The following is a 19,435-nucleotide window of genomic DNA, read 5'->3' as shown; positions in this document are numbered from 1 at the left end:
TGTATTTTCATGTGATGATACAAATTGGACTTCCATGCAAAAGAAGAACCACATATTTGACAAGAATGTGGTTTCTCTCCTGTATGTATTTTCATATGACGCAACAAAGTTGACTTCTGCGCAAAAGAAGAACCACATACTTTACAAGAATGTGGTTTCTCTCCCGTATGTGTTTTCATATGGCACAACAAATTTGACTTCTTTGCAAAACAAGAACCACATATTTCACAAGAATGTGGTTTCTCTCCTGTATGTATTTTCATATGATTAAACAAAGTTGACTTCTGTGCAAAAGAAGAACCACATATTTCACAAGAATGTGGTTTCTCTCCCGTATGTGTGTTCATATGACTCAACAAACTTGACTTCCATCCAAAAGAAGAGCCACATACTTCACAAGAATGTGGTTTCTCTCCCGTATGTATTTTCATATGATGCAACAAAGTTGACTTCTGTGCAAAAGAAGAACCACATATTTCACAAGAATGTGGTTTCTCTCCCGTATGTGTTTTCATATGGCACAACAAATTTGACTTCCCTGAAGAAGAAAAACCACATACTTCACATGAATGTGGTTTCTCTCCCGTATGTGTGTTCATATGACTCAACAAAGTTGACTTCTGTGCAAAAGAAGAACCACATACTTCACAAGAATGTGGTTTCTCTCCCGTATGTGTTTGCATATGATGCAACAAATTTGATTTCCATGCAAAAGAAAAACCACATATTTCACATGAATGTGGTTTCTCTCCCGTATGTGTTTTCATATGACTCAACAAACTTGACTTCTCTGCAAAAGAAGAACCGCATACTTCACAAGAATGTGGTTTATCTCCCGTATGTGTTTTCATATGGCGCAACACATGTGACTTCCATGAAAAAGAAAAACCACATACTTCACATGAATGTGGTTTCTCTCCTGTATGTGTGTTCATATGACTCAACAAAGTTGACTTCCGTGCAAAAGAAGAACCACATACTTCACAAAAATGTGGTTTGTCTCTCATGTTTGCTTGCATCTGATTACACAAAAAGTAAAAATCCAATGAAGTGTATGATGACAGGCACACTAATAAATTTCAACATAAAAAACATTTAATGAAGAAATTTATAATTATTTTAATCCTTTTTAAATCATCAATGCAAAAAAGTACTTCTTATCCATTAATGGATTTCTTTTCATTGTTGTAAATTCTGGAAATATAAAATGAATTTGTAAAAATACATTTCATGTGGTAAAATTGTATTATGTTGATTTTTATAAAAATATCCAAAACATTTATTGGTAATGAATTTTTAAAAAATGAGTATAGTTTTATTAAATACTGGTTTGTTAACAAAATTATTTTTTTTGATTTAACTAAAAATAATCACGTTTTTTTTCATTTTGTGGGTGAAGTTAGATTATTCCTATTATTTGGATTCTTTAGAATAATGTTCTCATCTTTTTCATAATGTTTCTATTTTACCTTCCATCTTATTCAGGTGTTTTTTGTCGAATCTTTCCCTTGAACAAAGAAATCTTTACATCATTCTGAATCGAACCCTTTATTTAGTATATGAGATTAGCATGCCCTTCGATTGTTAGTGATGAACGGGTAAAAATTCTTAAATGATTTTAAATTCTATTTTAAATCTAACAGAGGATTGAAACTTCAACATTCAGGAGTATGTAACTTACAACTGAATTTACTTAGAACTCTAATAATAGCACTATGGCCCTGGCAGACAATCCTAGTATGAATTTGCAGAACTATTTTGTATCTAGACACTTTTTATTACTTAATCCTTAATGTATACCTAAACATGTTAATATATATATATATATATATATATACATATATATATATATATATAAACATTATTTATAAATGGTTTCTATATCGTGTTAAATACTATACTAGATATGCTTAGTAGTTGATCATCGTAATATGCACTGTTCCCTTAAGCAGATTATGCTTCATTGTTTACCTCCATCTATAATTTCTTCTTTATTGCATAATTAGCCTGGGTACACAGCGTTGCCCGGGTGTTTGTAGGTGTGCATTGAGCAAAACAAATAAAGTTGTAGTAGGCAGGCAGGCTCAGACTGGTGATGCAAAGGTGGAAAAGAAAGTTGAGGTGTGTGTAAAAGTGTTGGTTGAGCAAAAAAACAAAGGAAAATTGCGAACACAAAAAGTGGTAGTAGGCAGGCAGGCAAACATGTACCGTGAAGGAGGAAAAGAAAGTGAAAAAAATGTAACGTGTTAGATGTTGCGCCCATCGAAAGTGACATAGGTGTAAATTAAAGCTAGACAATCGAAAAGAAAATCTGTTGCCTCTTGAACTTTTTTGCGAGACATACATATATACATACACACATTTAAACAGATTTTTACCCCTTGTATTATAGATGGTAGAGGGTTGCCCTTTTCCATCCATATATATTCCACCATAACTGATTTTTCAATTTCTCCACATATTACAGCTTTTCAATGTTTTTTTTTACCTTACTGTTAATGAATAACATGGCTCACTATTTGACGCATGCAAGTGTCGAAGGTGAGAGCATCTGCAAAACGCATGTCACATATATAAAACATAGATAAAGGAAAAGGATGAGAGGCCTACAGTCAGCCAGGAATGAGCATCGCATAAGCATTGTTTACTCTACCAACCTCCCGGTTCACACTCTCCATCTCTAGCTAGGCACACACATATGATGCAGTATGAGAAAGAGAAAATAAAATTGTTTATATTTTTATACAAAAACACATCACCATCGCAGTTCGCACTCTCCATCTTAACAAAAATTGATTGTAAGTTGTATTGTTATTCTTTCATCAGTAGCATTTGCTATTGTTATGATGGAGTAGCAGCTATTTTCAAATAGATGGTGGCTACAGAAGGTGGGTGGACCATGTAGAGCAGTATTTTAGGGTGACCAGAGCACTGGATGAGGAAGAATATCGGATAGCTCTCTTAACCGCATGGGGCCTGGTCGAACAATTCATGACCAGACTCATCTTAGACAATGAAAGTTTAACATGGGTTGATTTGAAGAGGTCTTTAGAGAACTACTATGGAATTGTCACAAACCCTAACAAAAAAAGTTGAATTAGCAAACGTGAGACAGGGTAGGTTAGAAGGTGTACCTGACTATATGCACAGGATAGTTAGATTAGAATAAGGCGCTTTTAGTGGGATAGTCCAGAGAAGCAGACTAGTTAAATAACAGGTACTGGGATTCTGTATAGAGGGTCTCAAAGATAGGAAGGTGGAGATGCTTGTGATGAGACACGAGCCACATGATCTTCAAGTGGCTTATCAGAAAGCCTTAGAAGAAGTTAAATGGAGGATCTGGCCTCATGCATACAACGAGTATAAACACTATCCCATGGAGGTTTGTAGCAGATACTAGTTGAGGCTATGGGTCTAGCCAGTTCCTGAAGATATGGAGACAGACGTAAAAGAGGAAACCAAGTAGAGAGTAGGGGACTAGGATTTAAAACTAGAGAGAAGGAAAGAGGCAGATAATTAGGTGTTAATATTTTGTTGAGGTGGGCAACATACAGAAATTCTGAAAGAACCATATCCAGGGAAACCAGGAGAGCTTCATTCATGCAATGCCACCCAGCTGAACAAGGGCATACCGATGCCATAGTTGATAATATGGGCGCATCATATTCTGTTTTGATTAGAATTGAGGGAAAGAATTATAGAAGTCTGGTGGATAGGGGCTCAGAGTTATCAGTAACAAATAGCAGTGTTTTTAATGCACTTAGAGACCTGAATTATGTGATAAAAATTTAAGAACAGCTAATGAGTTTCCATTAATTGTAGAAGGGCTTGCTCGATTAAGAGTAGAGATAGAAAGTCAGTCTTTCCACCATGACTTGTTTGTTGTAGAGAATCTCAACATAAGTGTAATAAAAACTGCGAGTACTTAAGAAAAATGGGGTGAAGATGTACTTCGATTAAGCTGAAATGATGCAGGCAGATGTAATTGAAAGATTGAATAGCCCATGGAGTATTCTGATAGTGTAAGTAGAAAAGAAGGATGGTAGTTGTTAAGTGTTGAAACATTATTTTGAACAAATATGCCGGTAGTAAATCAAATCAGCAAAGAATCAATGTAGTCAATGTCTTAACACTTAACAGGTTATGTGCCATCGACTTTGCTTTGACAGATCTAAATTTGAATTGTGGCAGTGAAATTCCTGGTTTATTTAAGATACGAAAACTACACAAACTTATTCAATCTTCACAAGAGAATCCTAATGACACTGAATTTATAAAAAAGTATGTGACTATTTTTGCAGAACTGATTTAATGCTTAGGCGACAGAAGTCTGTCTCTGATTATAAGAGATGCCTTGGATGATTAACCTAAAGCGTTGAACATATTAAGAGAAATTATTTCTCAAAAGGGAAACCGAAAATTATATCTCTATATACAGAACTAACATCTCTAAAACGTATGGAAGACAAGACGATTACTATGTTAAAGGGGCAGAAACCTCAGCAAAAGCATTAAAACTCTTAAATCGAATATTTTGCCACATTCTCACCAATGACAAATTTAACAAGAATTAAAATTGTATTGAATAGTGACAGTCATGAAATAAATTAGATTTCTCTGTATAATCGATCGACTGTAAATTAAGTTTCGGTCTCTATATTCTTATGTCAATAAATTATGAAGGGAGATGAGTAAAAAGATGTTTGTTGGCCATTGCTATTTGTGGTACAGAAGGTTTCTTGTAGTTATTGAAGGAAACAAGCTTTAACGAGAATTAGAATTTTATTGAAACTTGCCGCTCAATACAATTTAAAAATACATCAAATGGATATGAAAAATGCTTATTTAAACGCTCTGATTGACTTCGAGATATATATTCCCCCCAGAAGGATTTAAAATGAAAAATAAAAATTTTGTATGGAAACTGAATAAATCACTGTACAGTCTAAAAGAAAGCGCTCACAATTAAAATTTAACAATTAAAATTTAACAATTAAAATTTAACACTCCATAATTATTTAATAGAACAAGAATTAAGGCAGTGTCCCATAGAGGTGTGCATGCATACCAAAAATATGTGTAATAAATACTTGATTTTGGTGTTTTGGGTTGACGATATATTGCTCACAACAATTTTGAGACAACACTTTAAAAGATGTTAAAAAATAAGTTAAACAAAAAATTTGTGTAATAAATACTTGATTTTGGTGTTTTGGGTTGACGATATATTGCCCACAACAATTTTGAGACAACACTTTAAAAGATGTTAAAAAATAAGTTAAACAAAAAATTTTAAATGACGAATCTTCGCCAATTGTCATAGTTCCTCGGTATAAAGTTTACCTGTGAAAATGAAACTATAACAATGAACCAATCATGGTACATTGAAAAAATCTTGCTGAAGTTTGGAATGTGAGATTGCCAACCACCACCATTGATATTGATATAAATAAGAATATAGAGATCGAAACTAAATTAAGAGACGATCGATTATACAGAGAAATTATTGGAAATCTAATTTATTTGATGACTGTCGCTATGCCTGATGTATTTTACACTGTAACAAAGCTATCTCAAAACTTATCAAAACTGGCAATTAAGGACTTAACTCATACAAAACAAGTCATTGATGCCATATAAGCCCCACTTGGGTCAGCCAAATACTTGCTAAACTTAGATCTGATATCAGGGTACAGACAGGTAAAATTACTGTATTTGGATATTTTAATATCCTAAGATACTATGAAAAGCCACTTAGATCACATAGATAGGATACTACTAACCAGTTTACATAAGTACAAGCTCAGGGTGAAAGCTATCAGTGTGGAGTTTAAGGAGAAGTACAGAATTTGGGGTTCAAATTAATGAATGGGATATATAGCCAGAACTGGGCAAAGTTAAGTCGATAAAATCCCAACTCCAACTCGTGTGAGAAAAGTCGGAGCTTGAATTGGTATGACATCATATTATTTCATTGGTATGACGTCATATTATTTTATTGGTATAACGTCATATTCTGAAAAAATTTTCTGAGATTGCCGATCTAATGATCTAATGATGAAATATGTGGAGTTTAAATGTGACATCATATGTCATTTTGCCTTTGATAGCCTAAAACCGAAGCTCACAGATATGGCTATACTGGCTTATCCTGATGGTGAGGACGACAGAATGTACACAGATGCCCCAATCATGCGATTGGAGCATATTTGTCACAAATTTTGCGTCACAGATTTTATCGATTTGACTTCGTCAAATGCTGGCTATATACTCCATTCACAGGAGAGATGTTGCGAGCCTGTCTTTGTTTTATCGTTACTTCCATGGCAAGTGTTCATCTGAGCTCCAATCCTTGGTCCCCCCTCGCCGATCGTTCACGAAAAATACCTGTCTAGCCGAAACCACCGTCAAAAAATTTCCCCACTCTTTATCTGTGTCAAAACCAAAACGTAAATTCCATGAATAATGCTTCTTTCTTAGAAGTGCATGCCTGTGGAACTCTGTTCAGTCTGCCTGTTTCCCACCTGACTACAACATGGATGTCTTAGAGTCCAGCATAAACAAATTCCTGATGAACCGCCCCCTTAAGTAAGACACTTTATCAAATCTCAATACTAACATACTCTACACGCAATAACTCTTATCCCGAGTGTCTTTCGGGCCTTGATAAGTGGTCACCACCCTGTAAAAAAAAATGATCTGTAATCTGAGCGAGGGTAATGATGTTAAAAACAAATTTGCTTCTTATTTCATAAACTTAGTGATATGCAGACGAGATGGTACTTGAGAAGGAAGGACACTGTGTGTGTGGACGTCTAGTCGAGAAAATGAGGATCCTGGTAGAAATAGATGATAGAAATTATTGAATCATTTAGCTTGAGCCAAACTATTGATAAGGTTATATGTACCATCACACCTTAAAAACAAGTGGTAGTATAATACCAGGACAATAACAGTCGTGGAAAAGACGTTTTATACCATTTAGCAAAAATATTTCTGGTGGTGTTTATTTAAGGAGGTGAATGAATACGTAGGAAATGTATGCTGTCCCATACCAGAGATCTGAGGAAGCAACAACCTCAAATGCAGAAGTGCAATCTGCCTCCTTTTCCTTTCATAAAACTAGCATTGGGTATTTTCAGGCCCAAAGACACCTTTGGGTAACCAGTACATACTGATTTTCATTGATATCGTATATTGGTTGGCTGGAGACTTTTGTGGTTTCTAATAAGAAACCAGAAACGGTGGTGCATTTGTTGTTGGATGAAATTCTCCTCAGATTTGGGCACCAATTCAGCTGTTAACAGATAATGTAAACTAAGTGATGAAGAAGGCATTGAAGGACCTCAACATAATCATGTAACAACATCAGTTTATCACAATTTCTTAATTGAAAGATTTCATAGAATGATGCATGACAGTTAAGCAGTATATATATATATATATATATATATATATATAGATATATATATATATATAGATACATACATATATATATATATACATAAACCAAATGTTGGCAGCTGTCAGATTTCATGTGAGCGAAACGACAAAATTATCAAAATTCTTACCATACTACTTGCTTTACAACAGAGATGTGATCCTGCCATTAGATAATATATTAATGCCTTGTAGAGTATACTATGGTGATGAGCAACACGACATCGCTCTAAAAGAGATGAACGGATCTTTTACTTTAGCAAGGGATAACATTCAGGAAGTTATGAAAAACTGATAGAGAACAAGAATAAGAAAATAAACTCAGTAGATTTTAAGATTGGAGATCTGCTTTATTATAAGAACCACAGAAGTTGCATGTGGAACATTTGTGGGCAATATCACTTAAGGAAAGGTCAATGAGTCGGATAGTGATTGAGCCACAAAACCAGCTGATATCTCAATTTGGAGGGATCAACATCAACAGGAGAAGCCGTTAATGGATCATAGAATCATGACACATAGAATGACATCGAAAATTGCAAATAATTTTGACACAAATTATCCGCTGTATCATAATTTGCGGATGTCAAAGACAGTAATAGGATCCATTTGAAATGGTCTAGAGTTGGTTCAGAGTTTGGAAGTGGAGAAAAGGAATCAGTGAGAGGGAATTCTTTAGGTTGGGTAGAATCTATATTCTGTGTTTAAAAGAATATTCCTTTCTCAGGGTTTGTTCTATACGTGACACTTTGGAAGATGATTTCGGTTAACCATTTTGACAGAGTATGCGAAGCATTAGGAATGAGTTATGAAAGAAAAGATTATGAGAAAGACAAAAGAAATGAATTTTTCTTGTTTATAAACTAAAGCATGGAAGTCATCAAGTGTCATCTACCGATGTTAAGTTTAAATTATCAAATGATATTCACCATGCATTTAACAAAAGAAAAAAGAAACTTATTCTTGGAAAGAAAAAGTTGAGTTAACAAGACAATAACGTGTTTCTTTTTAAATATTAAGCAATGTAATTCCTTATGTTATGAATGGTGGTCACCACTGGATACATAAAGAATTACTTAGCTTAATATCCATACAACTACTTGTTTGCGGCAATTTTAAATGTGATATTCGTTTTCAGCATACCTGAATACCGATAGAATTCGTCATGGTAAAGATGACTGTTAAGGTGGAAAGAAATTAACAATTAACCAAAACGGCTTTCAGGCAGCCCCTCCCCCAAATATTACCGTGTGTCCAGAAAGTGGGCGCTCATTTTACATTAAATTTATATAGAAAAGTGATCCTCACTTTTTGAAAAAATAATTTCTTCATGTCATAAAAACTAATTCTATGCATCACTTTTGAAGTATTTATTCATTTTCAGCATCCTTGAAAACCTATAAAAGTCGTCATTCTAAAGAATATTTGTAATTTTTAAAGATTTTAGACATTAACTTTTTTATGTTTAAGTCATTAGTGAAAAAAAAAGATTTTTTTAAACTTGTGAAACAGTTAAAAACATAAAATTTATAAATTTTTTTTTTTCTTTTTAGAAAACTATTGTTTGTATTGATTTTTTTAAATGATTAAGTCAATATTGAAAACAAAAATAATCGGCAGCAAAAAATTTTCAACGATAAACGATAAATCAACATTTTCATTAGGATTATTCGCTTTTTTTTCTTCTGCTTTCATGTTTCAATAAAGACACAGGGACATTAAAGAACAATTCTGTACGTGAAAACACATTCATAATTGGCCACCACTGATAACATAAAGAATTACGTATTGACTTTTTTTATGTTTAAGTCAGTATTGAAAATAAAACCTGATAGATTAGTGACCATTCGATAATAATCCGATGAAAAAAAAGATGAAAATAAAAAATACACATACGTGCGCCATGTAGTAATACTTACGTTTTTGTTTTATAATCTGTTTTCGATTAACTTCATCTGCTTTTATAAAGGAAACAATTTTTCAAATGTGATTGACTTTACTAACTGAAGTTAACATTCAAGATGACGAACGGAAGAGCAAGTTCGCAGAAAACAAAATTGAAGAGGAAAAATAAAAAGAAATCATTTCGAAATAGAGCAGATTTGGTGAATATCACGGATAAAATTAGTATTATTTTATTTAAAATTCTAATATTTACATGAGAGAGAACAGATTACAAGTTTCATCTTTATTAATTCTCTAATTCGTTAATTGCGGAAACTGATGGGTGAACATATTAATTCTCTAATTTAGGCACCGCCAAAAATGGCCGCAAAATCAAGTTGTTGTTGTTTTTTAAAACTAAATTACATTTATTAAAATCCATTATTTCTGAGTAACTTTTTTTTTTCCAGAAAGATAAAACCCTGAATTTTATCATATAGAAAACAGAATAATGTAAAACTTTTTCTACTATTTTTAATTCAATTTTAAATGTTAAATTTTCCCAAAAAGTTAACAATTGTTATTTTTTGTCTTGCACAAAAAACGTACTTAAATATTTAAAAAAAAGGGTTTTTGAAATAATTTATTTATTCATTTATTGTCTAACTAAGATTTAGGATGATTTTCTAAGAGAATATGCAAAAATATTATAATATAAGTACCTGAATTTCAAATAATTCCACTTATTCATATATGTAACCAGATATTTCGCGTCGCCGAAGAGTTCAGATCGACTCTGTTTACGTTTTCTTTCGATGAGACGAAAACTATGGAAGACTAAACAGGCCAAAAAAACTTATTTTTCAGTGACGAAAATTTCAATGTATTATTAAGCTGAGGCTGGCCAGTACCAGATGGGTGACCATTTGTATGAGTTTGGTTTTTAATGTGTATGTGTGTGGGGGCCAGACTCCCCAAAATGGGGGGAGGGGGCAATTTAAAGCAGAATAAAAAAAAATTATTTCAGCGCTTTTGGTCCACCGTAGTCGAAAGGCGGCAAACGTTTTCAAACGAGATCGAAAAAAATGATGCTATTTTTAACACAAAGGGCACAATATTTATCGAATTTTTTTTTTTTGTATCGATTATTCAAAGCATGCTCTGTTTAATAATGGTCATGCATTATTCGGCTCGCTAAAAAAAAATTGTTAATTTATTTATCAAAAATTTTAAAATGGCTTTTTTCGTATAAATATAAAAAAATTTTTTTTTTGTTTTGCTTAACTTAAATTAATTATTTTACTTAACATATTCACCGAATTTCATACTTCAAAACTCAAAAGCGGGATAATTAAACACAATCGAAGTTCTGATATTCAGACGTCAAAATAAGGTATGCAAACAATTTTTTTTTTTTTTTTTTTAAATCTATAATTCTGTCCCTTACAACAACACAATATGTTTTGTTCAGTTTCAAATGATTATCTTAAGCATATTTGTTCCCACTTCAAAACAAGGGGGGGTTTTGTAAGCAAAAAAATATATATATATAAATATCGTTTATGAAAAATAAGTACACTGTTATAAAGTTCATTCTTCTCCTAATAATCGCTGAAAATTTCGTATTGATCGGATAATTACCTGATTTTTGGTAGATTTTTAAAAAGACGGTCCGTCAAAAAGTACTGACCTGCCCCCCCAGTTTTGGCGGTGCCTACTCTAATTCGATGCACGATAGTTTTTAAAGCCGCCTTTTCGTTTTTTTTTTTTTTGTTTTAGATTCCTGTTTTTTTTAATTGTTTTTTTTAAACATTTAGGCCTAAAGTTAATCTGGTGCTTGTGCAGTTTACTAAACACATTAAAAATGAAGATATTGGTGAACATACTGAAAAAGAACCATAGTTAATATTTATACGGAAAAAATACACGTGAAATGTTTTTACGGCGTCGTTAGAAACTTAAAAATCGATACTAAATTCATGTATTAATACTTACGTTTTTGCTTTATAATCTGCTTTCGATTAACTTTATCTGCTTTTATAAAGGAAACGATTTTTCAAATGTGATTGACTTTACAAGCTCAACTTAACATTGAAGATGACGAACGGAAGAGCAAGTTCGCAGAAAACAAAATTGAAGAGGAAAAATAAAAAAGAAATCATTTCGAAATAGAGCCGATCTATTTGGTGAATATCACAGATAAAATTAGTATTATTTTATTTCACATTTTAATATTTACATGAGAAAGAACAGATTACAAGTTTCATCTTTATTAATTCTCTAATTCGTTGCACGTGCAATTTAATGGCGGAAACTGATACTACTTTTCGTGTTTTTTTTATTTTAGATTTCCGATTTTTTTTATTGTGATTAAAAAATTAAATTTAAAAAATTACACGCGAAAGAAAAAATTATAATAAAAAATATTGTCAGAGCAGCGTCAGAAACTGACAAATTCAACTAAATTTAGAAGTTAAATGAATTTCTTGTAAAAATCTCTCGAAAGTTCATTTTTTTTTTAATTAATGGGAGGAGGTGGGGCTTGCCAAGCTTTGCTCATTCATAAAATACGTTTAAATATAATATTTTAATTTGTTAAAACTTCCCATATATTTTTATAGAGTCGTGATGTCAGAAGTAATAAAAATAAGTATTTGGATGACATCAGCTACAATCGAAATCGAAAGCAAAATTGTAGCATTCAAAGCTGGTGACGTTACCACTGTGCAAACGTGGCACGCATGAATGTACAAAAGGTATAACGATTTTTTTTTTTTAATTCTGACCCTATACAACTCATGGAAGTGGTGCCAATTTGTAAAAACTGACCGTGGAGTCACTCACTTCTATGTGTGTGACTCTGTGTTCACCTATTCATAATCAGCATCTATCAATTTTTAGGACCGAGGTTGCAGGACTGCAGGAATCTCTTGAAGTCGAAGGTAGTAGAGCATCTGCAGGAACGGAAAAATTAAATTTAACAAGATCTCCGATTAATAGAAGGTTTCCACCAAGTCACATCCTCCCATACATAAAATAAAAATATAGAAATAACTCCGGAAAATTACGACACTTGACAAAGAAATCGACATCACTGTATTAAGATGAAATAACATTTATTTACGTGTTAGGAAATAGCTTTTTTATATAAAAACGTCGGTTATGCACTGTAATTCACTGATCTCAATGTTGTTGCACAATCAACAAATCTACTCCTCTGTGAATGACGGTGCAACCCAGCAGAAATAAATCCACTTTTTTTTTTCACAATCAATAAATTAGTAATGTGTATGCGTGTAAATCAAAACAATTACGAATTTATTTTCTTTCTTGACACCAATGTTAAGAACGGCTTTCGGGGTAGACACCCCCAAACCCCCCCATGTTAAGAACGGCCTTCCTAATGGACACATTCAACTTCCCCATGTTAAGAACGGCTCTTAGAATGGACATCCTTAACCTCCCCATGTTAAGAACGATTTTCGGAATAGACACCCCCAAACTCCCCATGTTAAATGCTTTATTTATTAAAAAAAAAAAAAGCCAGAAATTCATGCGTTATCATTTTTTTTTTTTTTTTTTTTACCTCAAAGGATCGGTTGATTTTTGAAGTGAAAAAAAAAAATAATTCGGAGAAAATTGAAATTACCACACAAAATATTTTTTTCTAAAATTTGCATTTTTTTTTTAGCAATTGAATTTAAAAAGACAATAATTTGCGATTTTAGTCATCATATCGGTGTCACTGGACACATGTATCCATAAAAATAAAACTGAAGAAAAGGAAATAATAAAATCCATTCAATAATTGATATTTTAAAGTTTATTATCCATTTTCACATTAAGTTAAATGAAATGACAAAAAACAAAATAAACCACGATAAAATATTTAGTTTAGAATACAAATAACGATTTACTAAACGACGTTTTATTTACTGGATATTTTTCCGGCATTCACCGGAAGTTATTATCTCCCTTAGTAAGTTCGATTTGTTTATATTTTAAATCCCTTTAATTAACACACGCACATAATCATTGTAATTTTTTAATATTTAAAAAAAAAAATTTTTTTATGTCTATCAAGTGAAGAGACGATTTGGTAAATAAACAATATTTCTAATTTAATGAATTTCGAAAACAACAATAGCAACAACAACAACAATAATAATAATACCGTTTATTTTCTGTTATTATATGTAGTCTTTTTGCATATATTTTAATAATAAAAAAAAAAACAACTCGCAGTAAAAGAACAACTAAATTTGCAGGTTTTCCATCATCGCTGAATAAACTGATCCCCAACTTATAAACAAATAATCCAATACAGTTATTTTTTGATGAACACTTATCCCCACCTTTTTTGTTTTGGCATTTTGAAAGTAATAGCAAATGTCATAGATTTGTATTTTTTATCAAGGCCCGGAAGCCACTCGAGAATAAGTGTTAATGTGGTCAAGGGGGAAATATCAGTCACCGTTAGGAGTGGAAATTTGGTAAATTGGATTACTTAAGGGTATGGCTCATCAAGAATTTGTTCACATTGGACTTGAAGACTACCATATTGTAGTAAGTTGGAAAGCAGGAAAACGGAACAGTTTCACATGTGTGCAGTTCTAAGAAAGAAGCTTTGTTCATAGAATGTATGTTTAGGTTTAAGCACAGATAAAGAGTGGGGGAAATTATTGATAGTGGTTTCAGCTAGACGAGTGCTGTTCGTGTGGGGACCATAGATTGGAGTTCAGAGGAGTACTTGCCATGAAAATAATTATAAAGCAGAGACAAGCTTGCAACGTCTCATCTATGGTCTATTTTGAACTCTGTCAAGGCAGGACAAGCTGCTTCTAGCAGCTCCAGTCCAGATGTGTCAACAATACTCCATCGTTGGACGCACTTGGCTCTTATACATGTAGAGAATTGCATCAGCAGTGAGACATCTGCTGGAACAGTGGAACGATCCCACCATTTTCCCAGCAGCCCTGGCAATGGATTTGATGTACGTGTTCCATCTCAGATCAGGAGTAAAGGTCAACCCCAGAAGTTTGTCAAAACATGGAGCCTCCTCAAGATGAGAGCCATTCATTTCAATTGATGTCAGACGGGGATCACAGCATTGATGATGGAAAGAAATAAGTTTGGTCTTAGATGCATTAAAATTAACTAGCCACCTAATTCCCCATTGCACCAAGTGCTCAATATCAAAGGAGAGAGAATCAGAGAACTTGGTCGTTTACGACCTTTGAAGTGTTTTCATAGATGGTAGTGTCGTCAGCATAAATGTCTACAAATGATCTTAGAATGGTATTTGGGAGATCATTGATGTAGATCAGAAAGGGAGTTGGGCCCCGGATGGATCATTGAGTGACTCCAACATTAATTCTGTGAGCTTCAGATTTTTGCCCATCAACCACTACTCTTATGAACCTATCAGAGAGAAATGATTTAATAATTGAAAAGACGTTTCCAGATACACTGTAGCTGGAGTTGTTGTGGAGTAGACCTCTATGCCACACCCTGTCAAAAGCCTTTGATATGTCAAGGGCAATTGCCTTAGAAAGGAAGCCTTCTTCTAGAGATTCACTAATCCTATTGTTACCGCAAATCTTTGCTGTCCTGTTTATTATTTAATTTATTACTATTATTATTATTTTATTTTATTTATTATTTTATTTATTACTATTATTATTATTATTATTATTTTATTTTATTTATTATTTTATTTATTACTATTATTATTATTATTATTTTAATTTATTATTTTATTTATTACTATTATTATTATTATTTTATTTATTATTTAATTTATTACTATTATTATTATTTTATTTAATTTATTATTTTATTTATTACTATTATTATTTTATTTTATTTTATTTATTATTATTATTATTTTATTTAATTCATTATTTTATTTATTACTATTTTTTTTATTTAATTTATTATTTTATTTATAACAATTATTATTTTATTTAATTCATTATTTTATTCATTACTATTATTATTATTTTATTTTATTTATTATTTTATTTATTACTATTATTATTTTATTTTATTATTATTATTTTATTTTATTTATTATTTTATTTATTACTATTGTTATTATTTTATTTAATGTATTATTTTATTTATTACTATTATTATTATTTTATTTAATTCATTATTTTATTCATTACTATTATTATTATTATTTTATTTTATTTATTATTTTATTTATTACTATTATTATTTTATTTTATTATTATTATTTTATTTAATTTATTAATTTATTACTATTGTTATTATTTTATTTAATTTATTATTTTATTCATTACTATTATTATTATTTCATTTTATTTATTATTTTGTTTATTACTATATTATTATATTAATTTATTATTTTATTACTTACTATTATTATTATTATTATTATTATTATTTAATTCATCATTTTATTTATTACTATTATTATTATTGAATTTATACTTTTATTTAATACTATTATTATTATTTAATTTATTATTTTATTTATTACTATTATTATTATTTTATTTATTACTATGATTATTTTATTTCATTCATTATTAAATTTATTACTATTATTATTATTTTATTTTTTATTTATTATTATTTTTTTAATTTATATTTTTATTTATTACTATTATTATTTTTTTATTTAATTCATTATTTAATTTATTATTTTACTTATTAATATTATTTTATTTTATTTATTATTTAATTTATTACTATTATTATTATTTTAACTTATTATTTTATCATTACTATTATTATTATTTTATTTAATTTATTAGTTTATTTACTATTATTATTAATTTATTTAATTTATTATTTTATTTATTATTATTATGGTATTTAATTTATTATTTTACTTATTTTAATTATTATTATTTTATTTAATTCATTATTTTATTTATTACTACTATTATTATTATTATTATTATTATTTTATTTTATTTATTATTTAATTCATTACTATTATTATTATTTTAATGTATTATTTTATTTATTACTATTATTATTATTTAATTCATCATTTTATTTATTACTATTATTATTATTGAATTTATAATTTTATTTAATACTATTATTATTATGTAATTTATTATTTTATTTATTATTATTATTATTTTATTTGATTCATTATTAAATTTATTACTATTATTATTATTTTATTTATTTTATTATTTTATTTATTATTATTATTTTTTTAAATGTATTATTTTATTTATTTCTATTATTATTGTATTTAATTTATTATTTTATTTATTATTATTAGTATTTTATTTAATTTATTATTTTATTTATTCCTATTATTATTATTTTATTTAATTTATTATTTTATTTATTACTATTATTATTATTTTATTTTATTCATTTTTTTATTTATTACTATTATTATTTTATTATTTTATTTTTACTATTATTATTATTATTATTATTATTATTTAATTCATTATTTAATTTATTACTATTATTATTAATTAATTTAATTTATTTTTATTTATTACTCTTATTATTATTTTATTTTATTTATTATTTTATTTAATTCATTATTTTATTTATTATTATTATATTTAATTTATTTTCTTATTTATTACTATTATTATTATTTAATTTAATTTATTATTTTATTTATTACTATTATTATTAATTTATTAAATTTGTTATTTTATCATTACTATTATTATTATTTTATTTTATTTATTACTATTATTATTATTTTATTTAATTTATTATTTTACTTATTACTATTATTATTATTTTATTTTATTTATTATTTTATTTATTACTATTATTATTTTATTTTATTTATTATTTTATTTATTATTATTATTATTTTATTTTATTTATTATTTCAGTATTATTAAACATTTCTGTTTCTAATCGTTCGACTTTTACTTTTTCTTGTTACTATCTTTTTATGATTGTTTTTACTTTTACGGGTCTGTGTGTTCTTATCAATGTTCTTACTCATGTGTGTGTGAGTGTGTGTTCTTATCCTTACACCGTTTCTTGCCTTGATAGTCTCAAAGACGTGTATGTGCCATGTATAATGCATACATACCTGGTTCCCTTGGCCAGCCGATGATGCCGTCTGGTCGCTGGTTTGCCATCTCGTTGGGAAGTTGTCGCTGCAGACAGATGCATTAATGACAACAAGATGGACTGGAGCTTCACTCTTTTATTAAAAACAGGCCTATATCTCGGACCCTGGTTGTCAGAGAGCCGAATCTCCGATCTGCATTTTTGCTGCTCAAAACCAACTCTCAGCCCATGTCGTCATTAACCGGAAGCCTACGACCATAATTCCCATGTCACCCCTAATTTCCGGTGCATTCTCTCTTGGTTGATACCTGTCAAGCCTAGCCTTTTGTGACCCTTCCAACTTGCTGATGGGAAATCAAAATATACTCACATAATTTTCTATTTCTAAAACTATCTATATAGCAATTAAGCTGGGATTCCCAATGCTACACTATGAAATATAACTGTCAACACATCAGCTGTAGATCTAGCAGAACGGAAACCATATTGCATGACACTGAGGTGGTTGACTACTTAACACAAATTGTAGCAACTTACTCATGACGCACAGGAGACTCATTGGTCTGTATTGAAAGGGAGATGAGCGATAACCTGAATTTTAAATACGGGACCTACTGATGAGGTTTTCCAGGGAGGTGGAAATCAATTATCCTTAAAACAACGTTAAAATAACTTTGTAAGTATGGGAGCTAGTTCTGATTATGGCTTTTTGAGCACTATAATAGGAATGCCGTCAGGACCGGTTGCTTTACTGAAATCCAGGTTATTTTATTAGTTTGGCAACATTACGCACAGATATTTGTATGTCGCATAACATGTTGTCAAACACAGGAGTAAATAAGGGGTGGTTGACGGCCGTGATCGCATAGGGTATAATTAGCTGCAAAGGTTTTGGCAAAGAGTTTGGCTTTGTCCGATGCTGACGGGATTACTTCAGGTCCATTGATGATGGTTGGGACAGAGCACATGCTTCTATTCAGAACCGTATTATTTATTTGCCAAAATTGGTGGCAAACAAGCTGCTGTTCAGCTACTTAAGACTTTGATGGACTGAGCCTACAAGTCTCTCGCGTTCTTTATTACTTTTTTGCAGTGGTGGCTGGTAGTCCTAAACGTGACTTTAATCTCAGTACATCTATTACATTAGAAGCCATAGAAAAAGTTATTTCTATGCGCAATGGCAGCAGCACATTCTTCAGAAAACCACGGATGGCTGTTAGGTTTTTGCTGGAATTTCTTGGAGGGTATGAATCGGTCTATACCTACAATTAACCATTCAGTCAGGTCTGCTATTATGGAGGACACATTCTATTTAAACATGGACCGAAGAGGTAGATCTGATACAAATGTACGAAAGCTATCCCAGTCAGCCATAGAATATCGATACACTGTACCCCTTCATCACATTGTGAACATTGAAATCTCCACAGCCGTGAATATTAGCCGAAGAATGAGCAACAGGATGTGGTCTATTTTCTCAGATATGCTCTTAAATATACTAACTCCAAAGTTATGGGGTCAATAGAGGACAAATATAAACGCATCTAATCTTGGAGTCAGCCTTACCAATGCTTTTCTTTCGGATTTGATGGCTATGGGTCTTCTTATACTTAGTATACGTCTAAAACAATATTTGAGGGATATGAGTTTTCTTATACCTAATATAGATGTAAGAATATCTATATGGATAAATGCAAAATTGATAGAACAAAAGTTAAAATAAAAAGAAATTCTATGAAAAACAAAATGAAAATGTATAGAATCTTGTTTGTATTGGAGTAGATGGGAGGAAAAACAAAGACACACGACGAGGAATCAGTGGAGAAAAATGGGAGTAATACTCTGAAAAAAAGGAGCTGAACACCACTTTACAATCACAAAGGAGACATCAAAGGAGAGTGAATATTTGACACACAGGGTTCTTCCTGATATTGATGCAAATGTTAATGTTCTTGTGGAGTAAGTGGCTGATGGTTTACACAAGTTTAAAAGTGTAAGCACTATTAAGAAATAGCAATGTGAATACTGGCTGTGAAAGTGAACTTGGACTGGAGTTTCATTTTGGAATGAA

This window comes from Euprymna scolopes, chromosome 46 (assembly GCF_053919585.1).
Source record: "Euprymna scolopes isolate OS-2025 chromosome 46, ASM5391958v1, whole genome shotgun sequence".
Lineage (NCBI taxonomy): Eukaryota > Metazoa > Mollusca > Cephalopoda > Sepiida > Sepiolidae > Euprymna > Euprymna scolopes.
This window is presented reverse-complemented; position numbering follows the sequence as displayed.